At 46.5% G+C, this 18,364-nt stretch overlaps 32 non-coding genes and 2 pseudogenes across 32 annotated transcripts; all 34 read left to right on the top strand.

The window, feature by feature from the left end:
- Nucleotides 1-234: 234 nt before the first annotated feature.
- LOC123416228 lies at nucleotides 235-353 on the top strand. Its single transcript, XR_006615902.1, has one exon. It is a non-coding gene; the product is annotated as a 5S ribosomal RNA (ribosomal RNA).
- A 362-nt stretch (nucleotides 354-715) lies between these two features.
- LOC123416184 lies at nucleotides 716-834 on the top strand. The gene has a single exon (XR_006615859.1). It is a non-coding gene; the product is annotated as a 5S ribosomal RNA (ribosomal RNA).
- A 350-nt stretch (nucleotides 835-1,184) lies between these two features.
- Nucleotides 1,185-1,303, top strand: LOC123416221. Its single transcript, XR_006615895.1, has one exon. It is a non-coding gene; the product is annotated as a 5S ribosomal RNA (ribosomal RNA).
- A 398-nt stretch (nucleotides 1,304-1,701) lies between these two features.
- On the top strand, nucleotides 1,702-1,820 carry LOC123415539. The gene has a single exon (XR_006615253.1). It is a non-coding gene; the product is annotated as a 5S ribosomal RNA (ribosomal RNA).
- A 1,139-nt stretch (nucleotides 1,821-2,959) lies between these two features.
- LOC123415922 lies at nucleotides 2,960-3,078 on the top strand. The gene has a single exon (XR_006615612.1). It is a non-coding gene; the product is annotated as a 5S ribosomal RNA (ribosomal RNA).
- Nucleotides 3,079-3,629: 551 nt separating this feature from the next.
- LOC123416309 lies at nucleotides 3,630-3,748 on the top strand. The gene has a single exon (XR_006615978.1). It is a non-coding gene; the product is annotated as a 5S ribosomal RNA (ribosomal RNA).
- Nucleotides 3,749-4,101: 353 nt separating this feature from the next.
- LOC123416366 lies at nucleotides 4,102-4,220 on the top strand. Its single transcript, XR_006616031.1, has one exon. It is a non-coding gene; the product is annotated as a 5S ribosomal RNA (ribosomal RNA).
- Nucleotides 4,221-4,558: 338 nt separating this feature from the next.
- LOC123416520 lies at nucleotides 4,559-4,693 on the top strand (annotated as a pseudogene).
- A 356-nt stretch (nucleotides 4,694-5,049) lies between these two features.
- LOC123415275 lies at nucleotides 5,050-5,168 on the top strand. Its single transcript, XR_006614994.1, has one exon. It is a non-coding gene; the product is annotated as a 5S ribosomal RNA (ribosomal RNA).
- A 335-nt stretch (nucleotides 5,169-5,503) lies between these two features.
- LOC123416089 lies at nucleotides 5,504-5,622 on the top strand. Its single transcript, XR_006615770.1, has one exon. It is a non-coding gene; the product is annotated as a 5S ribosomal RNA (ribosomal RNA).
- A 401-nt stretch (nucleotides 5,623-6,023) lies between these two features.
- Nucleotides 6,024-6,142, top strand: LOC123416183. Its single transcript, XR_006615858.1, has one exon. It is a non-coding gene; the product is annotated as a 5S ribosomal RNA (ribosomal RNA).
- A 335-nt stretch (nucleotides 6,143-6,477) lies between these two features.
- LOC123415879 lies at nucleotides 6,478-6,596 on the top strand. The gene has a single exon (XR_006615572.1). It is a non-coding gene; the product is annotated as a 5S ribosomal RNA (ribosomal RNA).
- A 364-nt stretch (nucleotides 6,597-6,960) lies between these two features.
- LOC123415538 lies at nucleotides 6,961-7,079 on the top strand. Its single transcript, XR_006615252.1, has one exon. It is a non-coding gene; the product is annotated as a 5S ribosomal RNA (ribosomal RNA).
- A 1,169-nt stretch (nucleotides 7,080-8,248) lies between these two features.
- Nucleotides 8,249-8,367, top strand: LOC123415779. Its single transcript, XR_006615477.1, has one exon. It is a non-coding gene; the product is annotated as a 5S ribosomal RNA (ribosomal RNA).
- A 587-nt stretch (nucleotides 8,368-8,954) lies between these two features.
- LOC123415341 lies at nucleotides 8,955-9,073 on the top strand. The gene has a single exon (XR_006615062.1). It is a non-coding gene; the product is annotated as a 5S ribosomal RNA (ribosomal RNA).
- A 365-nt stretch (nucleotides 9,074-9,438) lies between these two features.
- LOC123416457 lies at nucleotides 9,439-9,557 on the top strand. The gene has a single exon (XR_006616113.1). It is a non-coding gene; the product is annotated as a 5S ribosomal RNA (ribosomal RNA).
- Nucleotides 9,558-9,901: 344 nt separating this feature from the next.
- On the top strand, nucleotides 9,902-10,036 carry LOC123416472 (annotated as a pseudogene).
- Nucleotides 10,037-10,368: 332 nt separating this feature from the next.
- Nucleotides 10,369-10,487, top strand: LOC123416198. Its single transcript, XR_006615872.1, has one exon. It is a non-coding gene; the product is annotated as a 5S ribosomal RNA (ribosomal RNA).
- A 344-nt stretch (nucleotides 10,488-10,831) lies between these two features.
- On the top strand, nucleotides 10,832-10,950 carry LOC123416649. Its single transcript, XR_006616257.1, has one exon. It is a non-coding gene; the product is annotated as a 5S ribosomal RNA (ribosomal RNA).
- A 343-nt stretch (nucleotides 10,951-11,293) lies between these two features.
- Nucleotides 11,294-11,412, top strand: LOC123416648. Its single transcript, XR_006616256.1, has one exon. It is a non-coding gene; the product is annotated as a 5S ribosomal RNA (ribosomal RNA).
- Nucleotides 11,413-11,740: 328 nt separating this feature from the next.
- LOC123416302 lies at nucleotides 11,741-11,859 on the top strand. The gene has a single exon (XR_006615971.1). It is a non-coding gene; the product is annotated as a 5S ribosomal RNA (ribosomal RNA).
- A 332-nt stretch (nucleotides 11,860-12,191) lies between these two features.
- On the top strand, nucleotides 12,192-12,310 carry LOC123416647. Its single transcript, XR_006616255.1, has one exon. It is a non-coding gene; the product is annotated as a 5S ribosomal RNA (ribosomal RNA).
- A 368-nt stretch (nucleotides 12,311-12,678) lies between these two features.
- LOC123416475 lies at nucleotides 12,679-12,797 on the top strand. Its single transcript, XR_006616129.1, has one exon. It is a non-coding gene; the product is annotated as a 5S ribosomal RNA (ribosomal RNA).
- A 434-nt stretch (nucleotides 12,798-13,231) lies between these two features.
- On the top strand, nucleotides 13,232-13,350 carry LOC123415709. Its single transcript, XR_006615412.1, has one exon. It is a non-coding gene; the product is annotated as a 5S ribosomal RNA (ribosomal RNA).
- A 364-nt stretch (nucleotides 13,351-13,714) lies between these two features.
- LOC123416922 lies at nucleotides 13,715-13,833 on the top strand. Its single transcript, XR_006616516.1, has one exon. It is a non-coding gene; the product is annotated as a 5S ribosomal RNA (ribosomal RNA).
- A 359-nt stretch (nucleotides 13,834-14,192) lies between these two features.
- LOC123416113 lies at nucleotides 14,193-14,311 on the top strand. Its single transcript, XR_006615793.1, has one exon. It is a non-coding gene; the product is annotated as a 5S ribosomal RNA (ribosomal RNA).
- Nucleotides 14,312-14,679: 368 nt separating this feature from the next.
- LOC123415647 lies at nucleotides 14,680-14,798 on the top strand. Its single transcript, XR_006615355.1, has one exon. It is a non-coding gene; the product is annotated as a 5S ribosomal RNA (ribosomal RNA).
- Nucleotides 14,799-15,126: 328 nt separating this feature from the next.
- On the top strand, nucleotides 15,127-15,245 carry LOC123416301. The gene has a single exon (XR_006615970.1). It is a non-coding gene; the product is annotated as a 5S ribosomal RNA (ribosomal RNA).
- A 335-nt stretch (nucleotides 15,246-15,580) lies between these two features.
- LOC123416645 lies at nucleotides 15,581-15,699 on the top strand. Its single transcript, XR_006616254.1, has one exon. It is a non-coding gene; the product is annotated as a 5S ribosomal RNA (ribosomal RNA).
- Nucleotides 15,700-16,070: 371 nt separating this feature from the next.
- Nucleotides 16,071-16,189, top strand: LOC123416473. The gene has a single exon (XR_006616128.1). It is a non-coding gene; the product is annotated as a 5S ribosomal RNA (ribosomal RNA).
- A 446-nt stretch (nucleotides 16,190-16,635) lies between these two features.
- On the top strand, nucleotides 16,636-16,754 carry LOC123415707. The gene has a single exon (XR_006615411.1). It is a non-coding gene; the product is annotated as a 5S ribosomal RNA (ribosomal RNA).
- A 364-nt stretch (nucleotides 16,755-17,118) lies between these two features.
- On the top strand, nucleotides 17,119-17,237 carry LOC123416921. The gene has a single exon (XR_006616515.1). It is a non-coding gene; the product is annotated as a 5S ribosomal RNA (ribosomal RNA).
- A 362-nt stretch (nucleotides 17,238-17,599) lies between these two features.
- On the top strand, nucleotides 17,600-17,718 carry LOC123416112. Its single transcript, XR_006615792.1, has one exon. It is a non-coding gene; the product is annotated as a 5S ribosomal RNA (ribosomal RNA).
- Nucleotides 17,719-18,086: 368 nt separating this feature from the next.
- LOC123415646 lies at nucleotides 18,087-18,205 on the top strand. Its single transcript, XR_006615354.1, has one exon. It is a non-coding gene; the product is annotated as a 5S ribosomal RNA (ribosomal RNA).
- Nucleotides 18,206-18,364: the final 159 nt, after the last annotated feature.

The raw sequence follows: 18,364 nt of genomic DNA, 5'->3' as shown, positions 1-18,364 counted from the left end.
GTTTATGATATGTTTTAGCTTGCCCCTCCCGTGTCCATTGGCACATTTGCCTCGACAACGGAGACGAGTTTAACACAAGAATTTCACCGCTCCCTCTCTACCCCGACAACACGAGCACCGCCACGACCTGTGTGACTTTTCCCACCGCGCATGACACCCAACGACTAGTAGTAGTAGTAGTAGTAGTAGTAGCAGTAGGGGCAAGCATAAGGAACAAATAGATAGTTGCATGTCGGATGCGATCATACCAGCACTAAAGCACCGGATCCCATCAGAACTCCGAAGTTAAGCGTGCTTGGGCAAGAGTAGTACTAGGATGGGTGACCTCCTAGGAAGTCCTCTTGTTGCATTCCCCTTTTTAAATATATTTTTGCGCCACGTGACAAGGATGACGCGGGACCGTGATATATATGACCTCGTTTTCTTATTTTTGACGTTTACTAGTTTTCTTATTTTTGACGGTTGTGATATGTTTTAGCTTGCCCCTCCCGTGTCCATTGGCACATTTGCGTCAACAACGGAGACGAGTTTAACACAAGAATTTCACCGCTCCCTCTCTACCCCGACAACACGAGCACCGCCACGACCTCTGTGACTTTTCCCACCGCGCATGACACCCAACGACTAGTAGTAGTAGTAGTAGTAGTAGTAGTAGTAGTAGTAGTAGTAGTAGTAGTAGGGGCAAGCATAAGGAACAAATAGATAGTTGCATGTTGGATGCGATCATACCAGCACTAAAGCACCGGATCCCATCACAACTCCGAAGTTAAGCGTGCTTGGGCGAGAGTGGTACTAGGATGGGTGACCTCCTGGGAAGTCCTCGTGTTGCATTCCCCTTTTTACATATATTTTTGCGCCACGTGACAAGGATGACGCGGGACCGTGATCTATATGACCTCGTTTTCTTATTTTTGACGTTTACTAGTTTTCTTATTTTTGACGTTTGTGATATGTTTTAGCTTGCCCCTCCCGTGTCCATTGGCACATTTGCCTCGACAACGGAGACGAGTTTAACACAAGAATTTCACCGCTCCCTCTCTACCCCGACAACACGAGCACCGCCACGACCTCTGTGACTTTTCCCACCGCTCATGACACCCAACGACTAGTAGTAGTAGTAGTAGTAGTAGTAGTAGTAGTAGTAGTAGGGGCAAGCATAAGGAACAAATAGATAGTTGCATGTCGGATGCGATCATACAAGCACTAAAGCACCGGATCCCATCAGAACTCTAAAGTTAAGCGTGCTTGGGCGAGAGTAGTACTAGGATGGGTGACCTCCTGGGAAGTCCTCGTGTTGCATTCCCCTTTTTAAATAAATTTTTGCGCCACGTGACAAGGATGACGCGGGACCGTGATCTATATGACCTCGTTTTCTTATTTTTGACGTTTACTAGTTTTCTTATTTTTGACCTTTGTGATATGTTTTAGCTTGCCCCTCCCGTGTCCATTGCCACATTTGCCTCGAGAACGGAGACGAGTTTAACACAAGAATTTCACCGCTCCCTCTCTACCCCGACAACACGAGCACCGCCACGACCTCTGTGACTTTTCCCACCGCGCATGACACCCAACGACTAGTAGTAGTAGTAGTAGTAGTAGTAGTAGTAGTAGTACTAGTAGTAGTAGTAGTACTAGTAGTAGTAGTACTAGTAGTAGTAGTAGTAGGGGTAAGCATAAGGAACAAATAGATAGTTGCATGTCGGATGCGATCATACCAGCACTAAAGCACCGGATCCCATCAGAACTCCGAAGTTAAGCGTGCTTGGGCGAGAGTAGTACTAGGATGGGTGACCTCCTGGGAAGTCATCGTGTTGCATTCCCCTTTTTAAATATATTTTTGCGCCACGTGACAAGGATGACGCGGGACCGTGAGCTATATGACCTCGTTTTCTTATTTTTGACGTTTACTAGTTTTCTTATTTTTGACGTTTGTGATATCTTTTAGCTTGCCCCTCCCGTGTCCATTGCCACATTTGCCTCGACAACGGAGACGAGTTTAACACAAGAATTTCACCGCTCCCTCTCTACCCCGACAACACGAGCACCGCCACGACCTCTGTGACTTTTCCCACCGCGCATGACACCCAACGACTAGTAGTAGTAGTAGTAGTAGCAGTAGTAGCAGTAGGAGCAGTAGCAGCAGTAGGAGCAGTAGCAGTAGTAGTAGTACTAGTAGTAGTAGTAGTAGTAGTAGTAGTAGTAGTAGTAGTAGTAGTAGTAGTAGTAGTAGGAGTAGCAGTAGCAGTAGCAGTAGCAGTAGGACCGTGATCTATATGACCTCGTTTTCTTATTTTTGACGTTTACTAGTTTTCTTATTTTTGACCTTTGTGATATGTTTTAGCTTGCCCCTCCCGTGTCCATTGCCACATTTGCCTCGACAACGGAGACGAGTTTAACACAAGAATTTCACCGCTCCCTCTCTACCCCGACAACACGAGCACCGCCACGACCTCTGTGACTTTTCCCACCGCGCATGACACCCAACGACTAGTAGTAGTAGTAGTAGTAGCAGTAGTAGCAGTAGTAGCAGTAGCAGCAGTAGGAGCAGTAGTAGTAGTAGTAGCAGTAGTAGTAGTAGTAGTAGTAGTAGTAGTAGTAGGAGTAGCAGTAGCAGTAGCAGTAGCAGTAGCAGTAGCATTAGGACCGTGATCTATATGACCTCGTTTTCTTATTTTTGACGTTTACTAGTTTTCTTAATTTTGACCTTTGTGATATGTTTTAGCTTGCCCCTCCCGTGTCCATTGCCACATTTGCCTCGAGAACGGAGACGAGTTTAACACAAGAATTTCACCGCTCCCTCTCTACCCCGACAACACGAGCACCGCCACGACCTCTGTGACTTTTCCCACCGCGCATGACACCCAACGACTAGTAGTAGTAGTAGTAGTAGTAGTAGTAGTAGTACTAGTAGTAGTAGTAGTAGGGGTAAGCATAAGGAACAAATAGATAGTTGCATGTCGGATGCGATCATACCAGCACTAAAGTACCGGATCCCATCAGAACTCCGAAGTTAAGCGTGCTTGGGCGAGAGTAGTACTAGGATGGGTGACCTCTTGGGAAGTCATCGTGTTGCATTCCCCTTTTTAAATATATTTTTGCGCCACGTGACAAGGATGACGCGGGACCGTGATCTATATGACCTCGTTTTCTTATTTTTGACGTTTACTAGTTTTCTTATTTTTGACGTTTGTGATATCTTTTAGCTTGCCCCTCCCGTGTCCATTGCCACATTTGCCTCGACAACGGAGACGAGTTTAACACAAGAATTTCACCGCTCCCTCTCTACCCCGACAACACGAGCACCGCCACGACCTCTGTGACTTTTCCCACCGCGCATGACACCCAACGACTAGTAGTAGTAGTAGTAGTAGGAGTAGGAGCAGTAGCAGCAGTAGGAGCAGTAGCAGCAGCAGTAGGAGTAGTAGTAGTAGTAGTAGTAGTAGTAGTAGTAGTAGTAGTAGTAGTAGTAGTAGTAGTAGTAGTAGTAGCAGTAGCAGTAGCAGTAGCAGTAGCAGTAGCAGCAGGAGCAGTAGCAGTAGGAGTAGCAGTAGCAGTAGCAGTAGCAGTAGTAGTAGTAGTAGTAGTAGTAGTAGGGGCAAGCATAAGGAACAAATAGATAGTTGCATGTCGGATGTGATCATACCAGCACTAAAGCACCGGATCCCATCAAAACTACGAAGTTAAGCGTGCTTGGGCGAGAGTAGTACTAGGATGGGTGACCTCCTGGGAAGTCCTCGTGTTGCATTCCCCTTTTTAAATATATTTTTGCGCCACGTGACAAGGATGACGCGGGACCGTGATCTATATGACCTCGTTTTCTTATTTTTGACGTTTACTAGTTTTCTTATTTTTGACGGTTGTGATATGTTTTAGCTTGCCCCTCCCGTGTCCATTGGCACATTTGCCTCAACAACGGAGACGAGTTTAACACAAGAATTTCACCGCTCCCTCTCTACCCCGACAACACGAGCACCGCCACGACCTCTATGACTTTTCCCACCGCGCATGACACCCAACGACCAGTAGTAGTAGTAGTAGTAGTAGTAGTAGTAGTAGTAGTAGTAGGGGCAAGCATAAGGAACAAATAGATAGTTGCATGTTAGATGCGATCATACCAGCACTAAAGCACCGGATCCCATCACAACTCCGAAGTTAAGCGTGCTTGGGCGAGAGTAGTACTAGGATGGGTGACCTCCTCGGAAGTCCTCGTGTTGCATTCCCCTTTTTAAATATATTTTTGCGCCACGTGACAAGGATGACGCGGGACCGTGATCTATATGACCTCGTTTTCTTATTTTTGACGTTTACTAGTTTTCTTATTTTTGACGTTTGTGATATATTTTAGCTTGCCCCTCCCGTGTCCATTGGCACATTTGCCTCGACAACGGAGACGAGTTTAACACAAGAATTTCACCGCTCCCTCTCTACCCCGACAACACGAGCACCGCCACGACCTCTGTGACTTTTCCCACCGCGCATGACACCCAACGACTAGTAGTAGTAGTAGTAGTAGTAGTAGTAGGGGCAAGCATAAGGAACAAATAGATAGTTGCATGTCGGATGCGATCATACCAGCACTAAAGCACCGGATCCCATCAGAACTCTGAAGTTAAGCGTGCTTGGGCGAGAGTAGTACTAGGATGGGTGACCTCCAGGATGGGTGATCTCCTGGGAAGTCCTCATGTTGCATTCCCCTTTTTAAATAAATTTTTGCGCCACGTGACAAGGATGATGCGGGACCGTGATCTATATGACCTCGTTTTCTAATTTTTGACGTTTACTAGTTTTCTTATTTTTGACCTTTGTGATATGTTTTAGCTTGCCCCTCCCGTGTCCATTGCCACATTTGCCTCGAGAACGGAGACGAGTTTAACACAAGAATTTCACCGCTCCCTCTCTACCCCGACAACACGAGCACCGCCACGACCTCTGTGACTTTTCCCACCGCGCATGACACCCAACGACTAGTAGTAGTAGTAGTAGTAGTAGTACTAGTAGTAGTAGTAGTAGTAGGGGCAAGCATAAGGAACAAATAGATAGTTGCATGTCGGATGCGATCATACCAGCACTAAAGCACCGGATCCCATCAGAACTCCGAAGTTAAGCGTGCTTGGGCGAGAGTAGTACTAGGATGGGTGACCTCCTGGGAAGTCCTCGTGTTGCATTCCCCTTTTTAAATATATTTTTTCGCCACGTGACAAGGATGACGCGGGACCGTGATCTATATGACCTCGTTTTCTTATTTTTGACGTTTACTAGTTTTCTTATTTTTGACGTTTGTGATATGTTTTAGCTTGCCCCTCCCGTGTCCATTGGCACATTTTCCTCGACAACGGAGACGAGTTTAACACAAGAATTTCACCGCTCCCTCTCTACCCCGACAACACGAGCACCGCCACGACCTGTGTGACTTTTCCCACCGCGCATGACACCCAACGACTAGTAGTAGTAGTAGTAGTAGTAGTAGGGGCAAGCATAAGGAACAAATAGATAGTTGCATGTCGGATGCGATCATACCAGCACTAAAGCACCGGATCCCATCAGAACTTCGAAGTTAAGCGTGCTTGGGCGAGAGTAGTACTAGGATGGGTGACCTCCTAGGAAGTCCTAGTGTTGCATTCCCCTTTTTAAATATATTTTTGCGCCACGTGACAAGGATGACGCGGGACCGTGATATATATGACCTCGTTTTCTTATTTTTGACGTTTACTAGTTTTCTTATTTTTGACGGTTGTGATATGTTTTAGCTTGCCCCTCCCGTGTCCATTGGCACATTTGCGTCAACAACGGAGACGAGTTTAACACAAGAATTTCACCGCTCCCTCTCTACCCCGACAACACGAGCACCGCCACGACCTCTGTGACTTTTCCCACCGCGCATGACACCCAACGACTAGTAGTAGTAGTAGTAGTAGTAGTAGTAGTAGTAGTAGTAGTAGTAGTAGTAGTAGTAGTAGTAGTAGTAGTAGTAGTAGTAGTAGTAGTAGGGGCAAGCATAAGGAACAAATAGATAGTTGCATGTTGGATGCGATCATACCAGCACTAAAGCACCGGATCCCATCACAACTCCGAAGTTAAGCGTGCTTGGGCGAGAGTGGTACTAGGATGGGTGACCTCCTGGGAAGTCCTCGTGTTGCATTCCCCTTTTTAAATATATTTTTGCGCCACGTGACAAGGATGACGCGGGACCGTGATCTATATGACCTCGTTTTCTTATTTTTGACGTTTACTAGTTTTCTTATTTTTGACGTTTGTGATATATTTTAGCTTGCCCCTCCCGTGTCCATTGGCACATTTGCCTCGACAACGGAGACGAGTTTAACACAAGAATTTCACCGCTCCCTCTCTACCCCGACAACACGAGCACCGCCACGACCTCTGTGACGTTTCCCACCGCGCATGACACCCAACGACTAGTAGTAGTAGTAGTAGTAGTAGTAGGGGCAAGCATAAGGAACAAATAGATAGTTGCATGTCGGATGCGATCATACCAGCACTAAAGCTTCGGATCCCATCAGAACTCTGAAGTTAAGCGTGCTTGGGCGAGAGTAGTACTAGGATGGGTGACCTCCTGGGAAGTCCTCGTGTTGCATTCCCCTTTCTAAATATATTTTTGCGCCACATGACAAGGATGACGCGGGACCGTGATCTATATGACCTCGTTTTCTTATTTTTGACGTTTACTAGTTTTCTTATTTTTGACCTTTGTGATATGTTTTAGCTTGCCCCTCCCGTGTCCATTGCCACATTTGCCTCGAGAACGGAGACGAGTTTCACACAAGAATTTCACCGTCCCTCTCTACCCCGACAACACGAGCACCGCCACGACCTCTGTGACTTTTCCCACCGCGCATGACACCCAACGACTAGTAGTAGTAGTAGTAGTAGTAGTAGTAGTAGTAGTACTAGTAGTAGTAGTAGTAGGGGTAAGCATAAGGAACAAATAGATAGTTGCATGTCGGATGCGATCATACCAGCACTAAAGCACCGGATCCCATCAGAACTCCGAAGTTAAGCGTGCTTGGGCGAGAGTAGTACTAGGATGGGTGACCTCCTGGGAAGTCATCGTGTTGCATTCCCCTTTTTAAATATATTTTTGCGCCACGTGACAAGGATGACGCGGGACCGTGAGCTATATGACCTCGTTTTCTTATTTTTGACGTTTACTAGTTTTCTTATTTTTGACGTTTGTGATATCTTTTAGCTTGCCCCTCCCGTGTCCATTGCCACATTTGCCTCGACAACGGAGACGAGTTTAACACAAGAATTTCACCGCTCCCTCTCTACCCCGACAACACGAGCACCGCCACGACCTCTGTGACTTTTCCCACCGCGCATGACACCCAACGACTAGTAGTAGTAGTAGTAGTAGCAGTAGTAGCAGTAGGAGCAGTAGCAGCAGTAGGAGCAGTAGCAGCAGTAGTAGTAGTAGTAGTAGTAGTAGTAGTAGTAGTAGTAGTAGTAGTAGTAGTAGTAGGAGTAGCAGTAGCAGTAGCAGTAGCAGTAGCAGTAGTAGTAGCAGTAGGACCGTGATCTATATGACCTCGTTTTCTTATTTTTGACGTTTACTAGTTTTCTTATTTTTGACCTTTGTGTTATGTTTTAGCTTGCCCCTCCCGTGTCCATTGCCACATTTGCCTCGACAACGGAGACGAGTTTAACACAAGAATTTCACCGCTCCCTCTCTACCCCGACAACACGAGCACCGCCACGACCTCTGTGACTTTTCCCACCGCGCATGACACCCAACGACTAGTAGTAGTAGTAGTAGTAGCAGTAGTAGCAGTAGGAGCAGTAGCAGCAGTAGGAGCAGTAGTAGTAGTAGTAGTAGTAGTAGTAGTAGTAGTAGTAGTAGGAGTAGCAGTAGCAGTAGCAGTAGCAGTAGCAGTAGCATTAGGACCGTGATCTATATGACCTCGTTTTCTTATTTTTGACGTTTACTAGTTTTCTTAATTTTGACCTTTGTGATATGTTTTAGCTTGCCCCTCCCGTGTCCATTGCCACATTTGCCTCGAGAACGGAGACGAGTTTAACACAAGAATTTCACCGCTCCCTCTCTACCCCGACAACACGAGCACCGCCACGACCTCTGTGACTTTTCCCACCGCGCATGACACCCAACGACTAGTAGTAGTAGTAGTAGTAGTAGTAGTAGTAGTAGTAGTAGTAGTACTAGTAGTAGTAGTAGTAGTACTAGTAGTAGTAGTAGTAGGGGTAAACATAAGGAACAAATAGATAGTTGCATGTCGGATGTGATCATACCAGCACTAAAGCACCGGATCCCATCAGAACTCCGAAGTTAAGCGTGCTTGGGCGAGAGTAGTACTAGGATGGGTGACCTCCTGGGAAGTCATCGTGTTGCATTCCCCTTTTTAAATATATTTTTGCGCCACGTGAAAAGGATGACGCGGGACCGTGATCTATATGACCTCGTTTTCTTATTTTTGACGTTTACTAGTTTTCTTATTTTTGACGTTTGTGATATCTTTTAGCTTGCCCCTCCCGTGTCCATTGCCACATTTGCCTCGACAACGGAGACGAGTTTAACACAAGAATTTCACCGCTCCCTCTCTACCCCGACAACACGAGCACCGCCACGACCTCTGTGACTTTTCCCACCGCGCATGACACCCAACGACTAGTAGTAGTAGTAGTAGTAGGAGTAGGAGCAGTAGCAGCAGTAGGAGCAGTAGCAGCAGCAGTAGGAGTAGTAGTAGTAGTAGTAGTAGTAGTAGTAGTAGTAGTAGTAGTAGTAGTAGTAGTAGTAGTAGTAGTAGTAGTAGTAGTAGTAGTAGTAGTAGGAGTAGCAGTAGCAGTAGCAGTAGCAGTAGCAGTAGCAGTAGCAGCAGGAGCAGTAGCAGTAGGAGTAGCAGTAGCAGTAGTAGTAGTAGTAGTAGTAGTAGTAGTAGTAGTAGTAGGGGCAAGCATAAGGAACAAATAGATAGTTGCATGTCGGATGTGATCATACTAGCACTAAAGCACCGGATCCCATCAGAACTCCGAAGTTAAGCGTGCTTGGGCGAGAGTAGTACTAGGATGGGTGACCTCCTGGGAAGTCCTCGTGTTGCATTCCCCTTTTTAAATATATTTTTGCGCCACGTGACAAGCATGACGCGGGACCGTGATCTATATGACCTCGTTTTCTTATTTTTGACGTTTACTAGTTTTCTTATTTTTGACGGTTGTGATATGTTTTAGCTTGCCCCTCCCGTGTCCATTGGCATATTTGCCTCAACAACGGAGACGAGTTTAACACAAGAATTTCACCGCTCCCTCTCTACCCCGACAACACGAGCACCGCCACGACCTCTGTGACTTTTCCCACCGCGCATGACACCCAACGACTAGTAGTAGTAGTAGTAGTAGTAGTAGTAGTAGTAGTAGTAGTAGTAGTAGTAGTAGGGGCAAGCATAAGGAACAAATAGATAGTTGCATGTTAGATGCGATCATACCAGCACTAAAGCACCGGATCCCATCACAACTCCGAAGTTAAGCGTGCTTGGGCGAGAGTAGTACTAGGATGGGTGACTTCCTCGGAAGTCCTCGTGTTGCATTCCCCTTTTTAAATATATTTTTGCGCCACGTGACAAGGATGACGCGGGACCGTGATCTATATGACCTCGTTTTCTTATTTTTGACGTTTACTAGTTTTCTTATTTTTGACGTTTGTGATATATTTTAGCTTGCCCCTCCCGTGTCCATTGGCACATTTGCCTCGACAACGGAGACGAGTTTAACACAAGAATTTCACCGCTCCCTCTCTACCCCGACAACACGAGCACCGCCACGACCTCTGTGACTTTTCCCACCGCGCATGACACCCAACGACTAGTAGTAGTAGTAGTAGTAGTAGTAGTAGTAGTAGGGGCAAGCATAAGGAACAAATAGATAGTTGCATGTCGGATGCGATCATACCAGCACTAAAGCACCGGATCCCATCAGAACTCTGAAGTTAAGCGTGCTTGGGCGAGAGTAGTACTAGGATGGGTGACCTCCAGGATGGGTGATCTCCTGGGAAGTCCTCGTGTTGCATTCCCCTTTTTAAATAAATTTTTGCGCCACGTGACAAGGATGATGCGGGACCGTGATCTATATGACCTCGTTTTCTAATTTTTGACGTTTACTAGTTTTCTTATTTTTGACCTTTGTGATATGTTTTAGCTTGCCCCTCCCGTGTCCATTGCCACATTTGCCTCGAGAACGGAGACGAGTTTAACACAAGAATTTCACCGCTCCCTCTCTACCCCGACAACACGAGCACCGCCACGACCTCTGTGACTTTTCCCACCGCGCATGACACCCAACGACTAGTAGTAGTAGTAGTAGTAGTAGGGGCAAGCATAAGGAACAAATAGATAGTTGCATGTCGGATGCGATCATACCAACACTAAAGCACCGGATCCCATCAGAACTTCAAAGTTAAGCGTGCTTGGGCGAGAGTAGTACTAGGATGGGTGACCTCCTGGGAAGTCCTCGTGTTGCATTCCCCTTTTTAAATATATTTTTGCGCCACGTGACAAGGATGACGCGGGACCGTGATCTATATGACCTCGTTTTCTTATTTTTGACGTTTACTAGTTTTCTTATTTTTGACGTTTGTGATATCTTTTAGCTTGCCCCTCCCGTGTCCATTGCCACATTTGCCTCGACAACGGAGACGAGTTTAACACAAGAATTTCACCGCTCCCTCTCTACCCCGACAACACGAGCACCGCCACGACCTCTGTGACTTTTCCCACCGCGCATGACACCCAACGACTAGTAGTAGTAGTAGTAGTAGTAGTAGTAGTAGTAGGGGCAAGCATAAGGAACAAATAGATAGTTGCATGTTGGATGCGATCATACCAGCACTAAAGCACCGGATCCCATCAGAACTCCGAAGTTAAGCGTGCTTGGGCGAGAGTAGTACTAGGATGGGTGACCTCTTGGGAAGTCCTCGTGTTGCATTCCCTTTTTAAATATATTTTTGCGCCACGTGACAAGGATGACGCGGAACCGTGATCTATATGACCTCGTTTTCTTATTTTTGACGTTTACTAGTTTTCTTATTTTTGACCTTTGTGATATGTTTTAGCTTGCCCCTCCCGTGTCCATTGGCACATTTGCCTCGACAACGGAGACGAGTTTAACACAAGAATTTCACCGCTCCCTCTCTACCCCGACAACACGAGCACCGCCACGACCTCTGTGACTTTTCCCACCGCGCATGACACCCAACGACTAGTAGTAGTAGTAGTAGTAGTAGTAGTAGTAGTAGGGGCAAGCATAAGGAACAAATAGATAGTTGCATGTTGGATGCGATCATACCAGCACTAAAGCACCGGATCCCATCAGAACTCCGAAGTTAAGCGTGCTTGGGCGAGAGTAGTACTAGGATGGGTGACCTCTTGGGAAGTCCTCGTGTTGCATTCCCTTTTTAAATATATTTTTGCGCCACGTGACAAGGATGACGCGGAACCGTGATCTATATGACCTCGTTTTCTTATTTTTGACGTTTACTAGTTTTCTTATTTTTGACCTTTGTGATATGTTTTAGCTTGCCCCTCCCGTGTCCATTGGCACATTTGCCTCGACAACGGAGACGAGTTTAACACAAGAATTTCACCGCTCCCTCTCTACCCCGACAACACGAGCACCGCCACGACCTGTGTGACTTTTCCCACCGCGCATGACACCCAACGACTAGTAGTAGTAGTAGTAGTAGGGGCAAGCATAAGGAACAAATAGATAGTTGCATGTCAGATGCGATCATACTAGCACTAAATCACCGGATCCCATCAGAACTCCGAAGTTGAGCGTGCTTGGGCGAGAGTAGTACTAGGATGGGTGACCTCCTGGGAAGTCCTCGTGTTGCATTCCCCTTTTTAAATATATTTTTGCGCCACGTGACAAGGATGACGCGGGACCGTGATCTATATGACCTCGTTTTCTTATTTTTGACGTTTACTAGTTTTCTTATTTTTGACGTTTGTGATATCTTTTAGCTTGCCCCTCCCGTGTCCATTGCCACATTTGCCTCGACAACGGAGACGAGTTTAACACAAGAATTTCACCGCTCCCTCTCTACCCCGACAACACGAGCACCGCCACGACCTCTGTGACTTTTCCCACCGCGCATGACACCCAACGACTAGTAGTAGTAGTAGTAGTAGTAGGGGCAAGCATAAGGAACAAATAGATAGTTGCATGTCGGATGCGATCATACCAGCACTAAAGCACCGGATCCCATCAGAACTCCGAAGTTAAGCGTGCTTGGGCGAGAGTAGTACTAGGATGGGTGACCTCTTGGGAAGTCCTCGTGTTGCATTCCCCTTTTTAAATATATTTTTGCGCCACGTGACAAGGATGACGCGGGACCGTGATCTATATGACCTCGTTTTCTTATTTTTGACGTTTACTAGTTTTCTTATTTTTGACGTTTGTGATATCTTTCAGCTTGCCCCTCCCGTGTCCATTGGCACATTTGCCTCGACAACGGAGACGAGTTTAACACAAGAATTTCACCGCTCCCTCTCTACCCCGACAACACGAGCACCGCCACGACCTGTGTGACTTTTCCCACCGCGCATGACACCCAACGACTAGTAGTAGTAGTAGTAGTAGTAGTAGTAGTAGTAGTAGTAGTAGTAGTAGTAGTAGTAGGGGCAAGCATAAGGAACAAATAGATAGTTGCATGTCGGATGCGATCATACCAGCACTAAAGCACCCGATCCCATCAGAACTCCGAAGTTAAGCGTGCTTGGGCGAGAGTAGTACTAGGATGGGTGACCTCCTCGGAAGTCCTATTGTTGCATTCCCCTTTTTAAATATATTTTTGCGCCACGTGACAAGGATGACGCGGGACCGTGATCTATATGACCTCGTTTTCTTATTTTTGACGTTTACTAGTTTTCTTATTTTTGACGTTTGTGATATGTTTTAGCTTGCCCCTCCCGTGTCCATTGCCACATTTGCCTCGACAACGGAGACGAGTTTAACACAAGAATTTCACCGCTCCCTCTCTACCCCGACAACACGAGCACCGCCACGACCTCTCTGACTTTTCCCACCGCGCATGACACCCAACGACTAGTAGTAGTAGGAGTAGTAGCAGCAGCAGTAGCAGTAGCAGTAGCAGTAGCAGTAGTAGTAGCAGTAGCAGTAGCAGTAGCAGTAGCAGTAGCAGTAGCAGTAGCAGTAGTAGTAGTAGTAGTAGGGGCAAGCATAAGGAACAAATTGATAGTTGCATGTCGGATGCGATTATACCAGCACTAAAGCACCGGATCCCATCAGAACTCCGAAGTTAAGCGTGCTTGGGCGAGAGTAATACTAGGATGGGTGACCTCTTGGGAAGTCCTCGTGTTGCATTCCCCTTTTTAAATATATTTTTGCGCCACGTGACAAGGATGACGCGGGACCGTGATCTATATGACCTCGTTTTCTTATGTTTGACGTTTACTAGTTTTTCTTATTTTTGACGTTTGTGATATGTTTTAGCTTGCCCCTCCCGTGTCCATTGCCACATTTGCCTCGACAACGGAGACGAGTTTAACACAAGAATTTCACCGCTCCCTCTCTACCCCCGACAACACGAGCACCGCCACGACCTCTCTGACTTTTCCCACCGCGCATGACACCCAACGACTAGTAGTAGTAGTAGTAGTAGTAGCAGTAGTAGCAGTAGTAGCAGTAGTAGTAGGGGCAAGCATAAGGAACAAATACATAGTTGCATGTTGGATGCGATCATACCAGCACTAAAGCACCGGATCCCATCAGAACTCCGAAGTTAAGCGTGCTTGGGCGAGAGTAGTATTAGGATGGGTGACCTCCTGGGAAGTCCTCGTGTTGCATTCCCCTTTTTAAACATATTTTTGCGCCACGTGACAAGGATGACGCGGGACCGTGATCTATATGACCTCGTTTTCTTATTTTTGACGTTTACTAGTTTTCTTATTTTTGACGTTTGTGATATGTTTTAGCTTGCCCCTCCCGTGTCCATTGCCACACTTGCCTCGACAACGGAGACGAGTTTAACACAAGAATTTCACCGCTCCCTCTCTACCCCGACAACACGAGCACCGCCATGACCTGTGTGACTTTTCCCACCGCGCATGACACCCAATGACTACTACTACTAGTAGTAGTAGTAGTAGTAGTAGTAGTAGTAGTAGTAGTAGGGGCAAGCATAAGGAACAAATAGATAGTTGCATGTCGGATGCGATCATACCAGCACTAAAGCACCGGATCCCATCAGAACTTCGAAGTTAAGCGTGCTTGGGCGAGAGTAGTACTAGGATGGGTGACCTCCTGGGAAGTCCTCCTGTTGCATTCCCCTTTTTAAATATATTTTTGCGCCACGTGACAAGGATGACGCGGGACCGTGATCTATATGACCTCGTTTTCTTATTTTTGACGTTTACTAGTTTTCTTATTTTTGACGTTTGTGATATGTTTTAGCTTGCCCCTCCCGTGTCCATTGCTACACTTGCCTCGACAACGGAGACGAGTTTAACACAAGAATTTCACCGCTCCCTCTCTGCCCCGACAACACGAGCACCGCCACGACCTGTGTGACTTTTCCCACCGCGCATGACACCCAACGACTAGTAGTAGTAGTAGTAGTAGTAGTAGTAGTAGTAGTAGTAGTAGTAGTAGTAGTAGTAGGGGCAAGCATAAGGAACAAATAGATAGTTGCATGTCGGATGCGATCATACCAGCACTAAAGCACCGGATCCCATCAGAACTTTGAAGTTAAGCGTGCTTGGGCGAGAGTAGTACTAGGATGGGTGACCTCCTGGGAAGTCCTCGTGTTGCATTCCCCTTTTTAAATATATTTTTGCGCCACGTGACAAGGATGACGCGGGACCGTGATCTATATGACCTCGTTTTCTTATTTTTGACGTTTACTAGTTTTCTTATTTTTGACGTTTGTGATATGTTTTAGCTTGCCCTCCCGTGTCCATTGCCACATTTGCCTAGAGAACGGAGACGAGTTTAACACAAGAATTACACCGCTCCCTCTCTACCCCGACAACACGAGCACCGCCACGACCTGTGTGACTTTTCCCACCGCGCATGACACCCAACGACTAGTAGTAGTAGTAGTAGTAGGGGCAAGCATAAGGAACAAATAGATAGTTGCATGTCAGATGCGATCATACTAGCACTAAATCACCGGATCCCATCAGAACTCCGAAGTTGAGCGTGCTTGGGCGAGAGTAGTACTAGGATGGGTGACCTCCTGGGAAGTCCTCGTGTTGCATTCCCCTTTTTAAATATATTTTTGCGCCACGTGACAAGGATGACGCGGGACCGTGATCTATATGACCTCGTTTTCTTATTTTTGACGTTTACTAGTTTTCTTATTTTTGACGTTTGTGATATCTTTTAGCTTGCCCCTCCCGTGTCCATTGCCACATTTGCCTCGACAACGGAGACGAGTTTAACACAAGAATTTCACCGCTCCCTCTCTACCCCGACAACACGAGCACCGCCACGACCTCTGTGACTTTTCCCACCGCGCATGACACCCAACGACTAGTAGTAGTAGTAGTAGTAGTAGTAGGGGCAAGCATAAGGAACAAATAGATAGTTGCATGTCGGATGCGATCATACCAGCACTAAAGCACCGGATCCCATCAGAACTCCGAAGTTAAGCGTGCTTGGGCGAGAGTAGTACTAGGATGGGTGACCTCTTGGGAAGTCCTCGTGTTGCATTCCCCTTTTTAAATATATTTTTGCGCCACGTGACAAGGATGACGCGGGACCGTGATCTATATGACCTCGTTTTCTTATTTTTGACGTTTACTAGTTTTCTTATTTTTGACGTTTGTGATATCTTTCAGCTTGCCCCTCCCGTGTCCATTGGCACATTTGCCTCGACAACGGAGACGAGTTTAACACAAGAATTTCACCGCTCCCTCTCTACCCCGACAACACGAGCACCGCCACGACCTGTGTGACTTTTCCCACCGCGCATGACACCCAACGACTAGTAGTAGTAGTAGTAGTAGTAGTAGTAGTAGTAGTAGTAGTGGTAGTAGTAGTAGTAGTAGGGGCAAGCATAAGGAACAAATAGATAGTTGCATGTCGGATGCGATCATACCAGCACTAAAGCACCCGATCCCATCAGAACTCCGAAGTTAAGCGTGCTTGGGCGAGAGTAGTACTAGGATGGGTGACCTCCTCGGAAGTCCTATTGTTGCATTCCCCTTTTTAAATATATTTTTGCGCCACGTGACAAGGATGACGCGGGACCGTGATCTATATGACCTCGTTTTCTTATTTTTGACGTTTACTAGTTTTCTTATTTTTGACGTTTGTGATATGTTTTAGCTTGCCCCTCCCGTGTCCATTGCCACATTTGCCTCGACAACGGAGACGAGTTTAACACAAGAATTTCACCGCTCCCTCTCTACCCCGACAACACGAGCACCGCCACGACCTCTCTGACTTTTCCCACCGCGCATGACACCCAACGACTAGTAGTAGTAGGAGTAGTAGCAGCAGCAGTAGCAGTAGCAGTAGCAGTAGCAGTAGCAGTAGCAGTAGTAGTAGCAGTAGCAGTAGCAGTAGCAGTAGCAGTAGCAGTAGCAGTAGCAGTAGTAGTAGTAGTAGTAGGGGCAAGCATAAGGAACAAATTGATAGTTGCATGTCGGATGCGATTATACCAGCACTAAAGCACCGGATCCCATCAGAACTCCGAAGTTAAGCGTGCTTGGGCGAGAGTAATACTAGGATGGGTGACCTCTTGGGAAGTCCTCGTGTTGCATTCCCCTTTTTAAATATATTTTTGCGCCACGTGACAAGGATGACGCGGGACCGTGATCTATATGACCTCGTTTTCTTATGTTTGACGTTTACTAGTTTTTCTTATTTTTGACGTTTGTGATATGTTTTAGCTTGCCCCTCCCGTGTCCATTGCCACATTTGCCTCGACAACGGAGACGAGTTTAACACAAGAATTTCACCGCTCCCTCTCTACCCCCGACAACACGAGCACCGCCACGACCTCTCTGACTTTTCCCACCGCGCATGACACCCAACGACTAGTAGTAGTAGTAGTAGTAGTAGCAGTAGTAGCAGTAGTAGCAGTAGTAGTAGGGGCAAGCATAAGGAACAAATACATAGTTGCATGTTGGATGCGATCATACCAGCACTAAAGCACCGGATCCCATCAGAACTCCGAAGTTAAGCGTGCTTGGGCGAGAGTAGTATTAGGATGGGTGACCTCCTGGGAAGTCCTCGTGTTGCATTCCCCTTTTTAAACATATTTTTGCGCCACGTGACAAGGATGACGCGGGACCGTGATCTATATGACCTCGTTTTCTTATTTTTGACGTTTACTAGTTTTCTTATTTTTGACGTTTGTGATATGTTTTAGCTTGCCCCTCCCGTGTCCATTGCCACACTTGCCTCGACAACGGAGACGAGTTTAACACAAGAATTTCACCGCTCCCTCTCTACCCCGACAACACGAGCACCGCCATGACCTGTGTGACTTTTCCCACCGCGCATGACACCCAATGACTACTACTACTAGTAGTAGTAGTAGTAGTAGTAGTAGTAGTAGTAGTAGTAGTAGGGGCAAGCATAAGGAACAAATAGATAGTTGCATGTCGGATGCGATCATACCAGCACTAAAGCACCGGATCCCATCAGAACTTCGAAGTTAAGCGTGCTTGGGCGAGAGTAGTACTAGGATGGGTGACCTCCTGGGAAGTCCTCCTGTTGCATTCCCCTTTTTAAATATATTTTTGCGCCACGTGACAAGGATGACGCGGGACCGTGATCTATATGACCTCGTTTTCTTATTTTTGACGTTTACTAGTTTTCTTATTTTTGACGTTTGTGATATGTTTTAGCTTGCCCCTCCCGTGTCCATTGCTACACTTGCCTCGACAACGGAGACGAGTTTAACACAAGAATTTCACCGCTCCCTCTCTGCCCCGACAACACGAGCACCGCCACGACCTGTGTGACTTTTCCCACCGCGCATGACACCCAACGACTAGTAGTAGTAGTAGTAGTAGTAGTAGTAGTAGTAGTAGTAGTAGTAGTAGTAGTAGTAGGGGCAAGCATAAGGAACAAATAGATAGTTGCATGTCGGATGCGATCATACCAGCACTAAAGCACCGGATCCCATCAGAACTTTGAAGTTAAGCGTGCTTGGGCGAGAGTAGTACTAGGATGGGTGACCTCCTGGGAAGTCCTCGTGTTGCATTCCCCTTTTTAAATATATTTTTGCGCCACGTGACAAGGATGACGCGGGACCGTGATCTATATGACCTCGTTTTCTTATTTTTGACGTTTACTAGTTTTCTTATTTTTGACGTTTGTGATATGTTTTAGCTTGCCCCTCCCGTGTCCATTGCCACATTTGCCT

This window comes from Hordeum vulgare, unplaced genomic scaffold (assembly GCF_904849725.1).
Source record: "Hordeum vulgare subsp. vulgare unplaced genomic scaffold, MorexV3_pseudomolecules_assembly, whole genome shotgun sequence".
Taxonomy (NCBI): domain Eukaryota; kingdom Viridiplantae; phylum Streptophyta; class Magnoliopsida; order Poales; family Poaceae; genus Hordeum; species Hordeum vulgare.
Note: the sequence above shows the minus strand (reverse complement) of the source record. Positions and strands in the feature narration are given on the sequence as shown.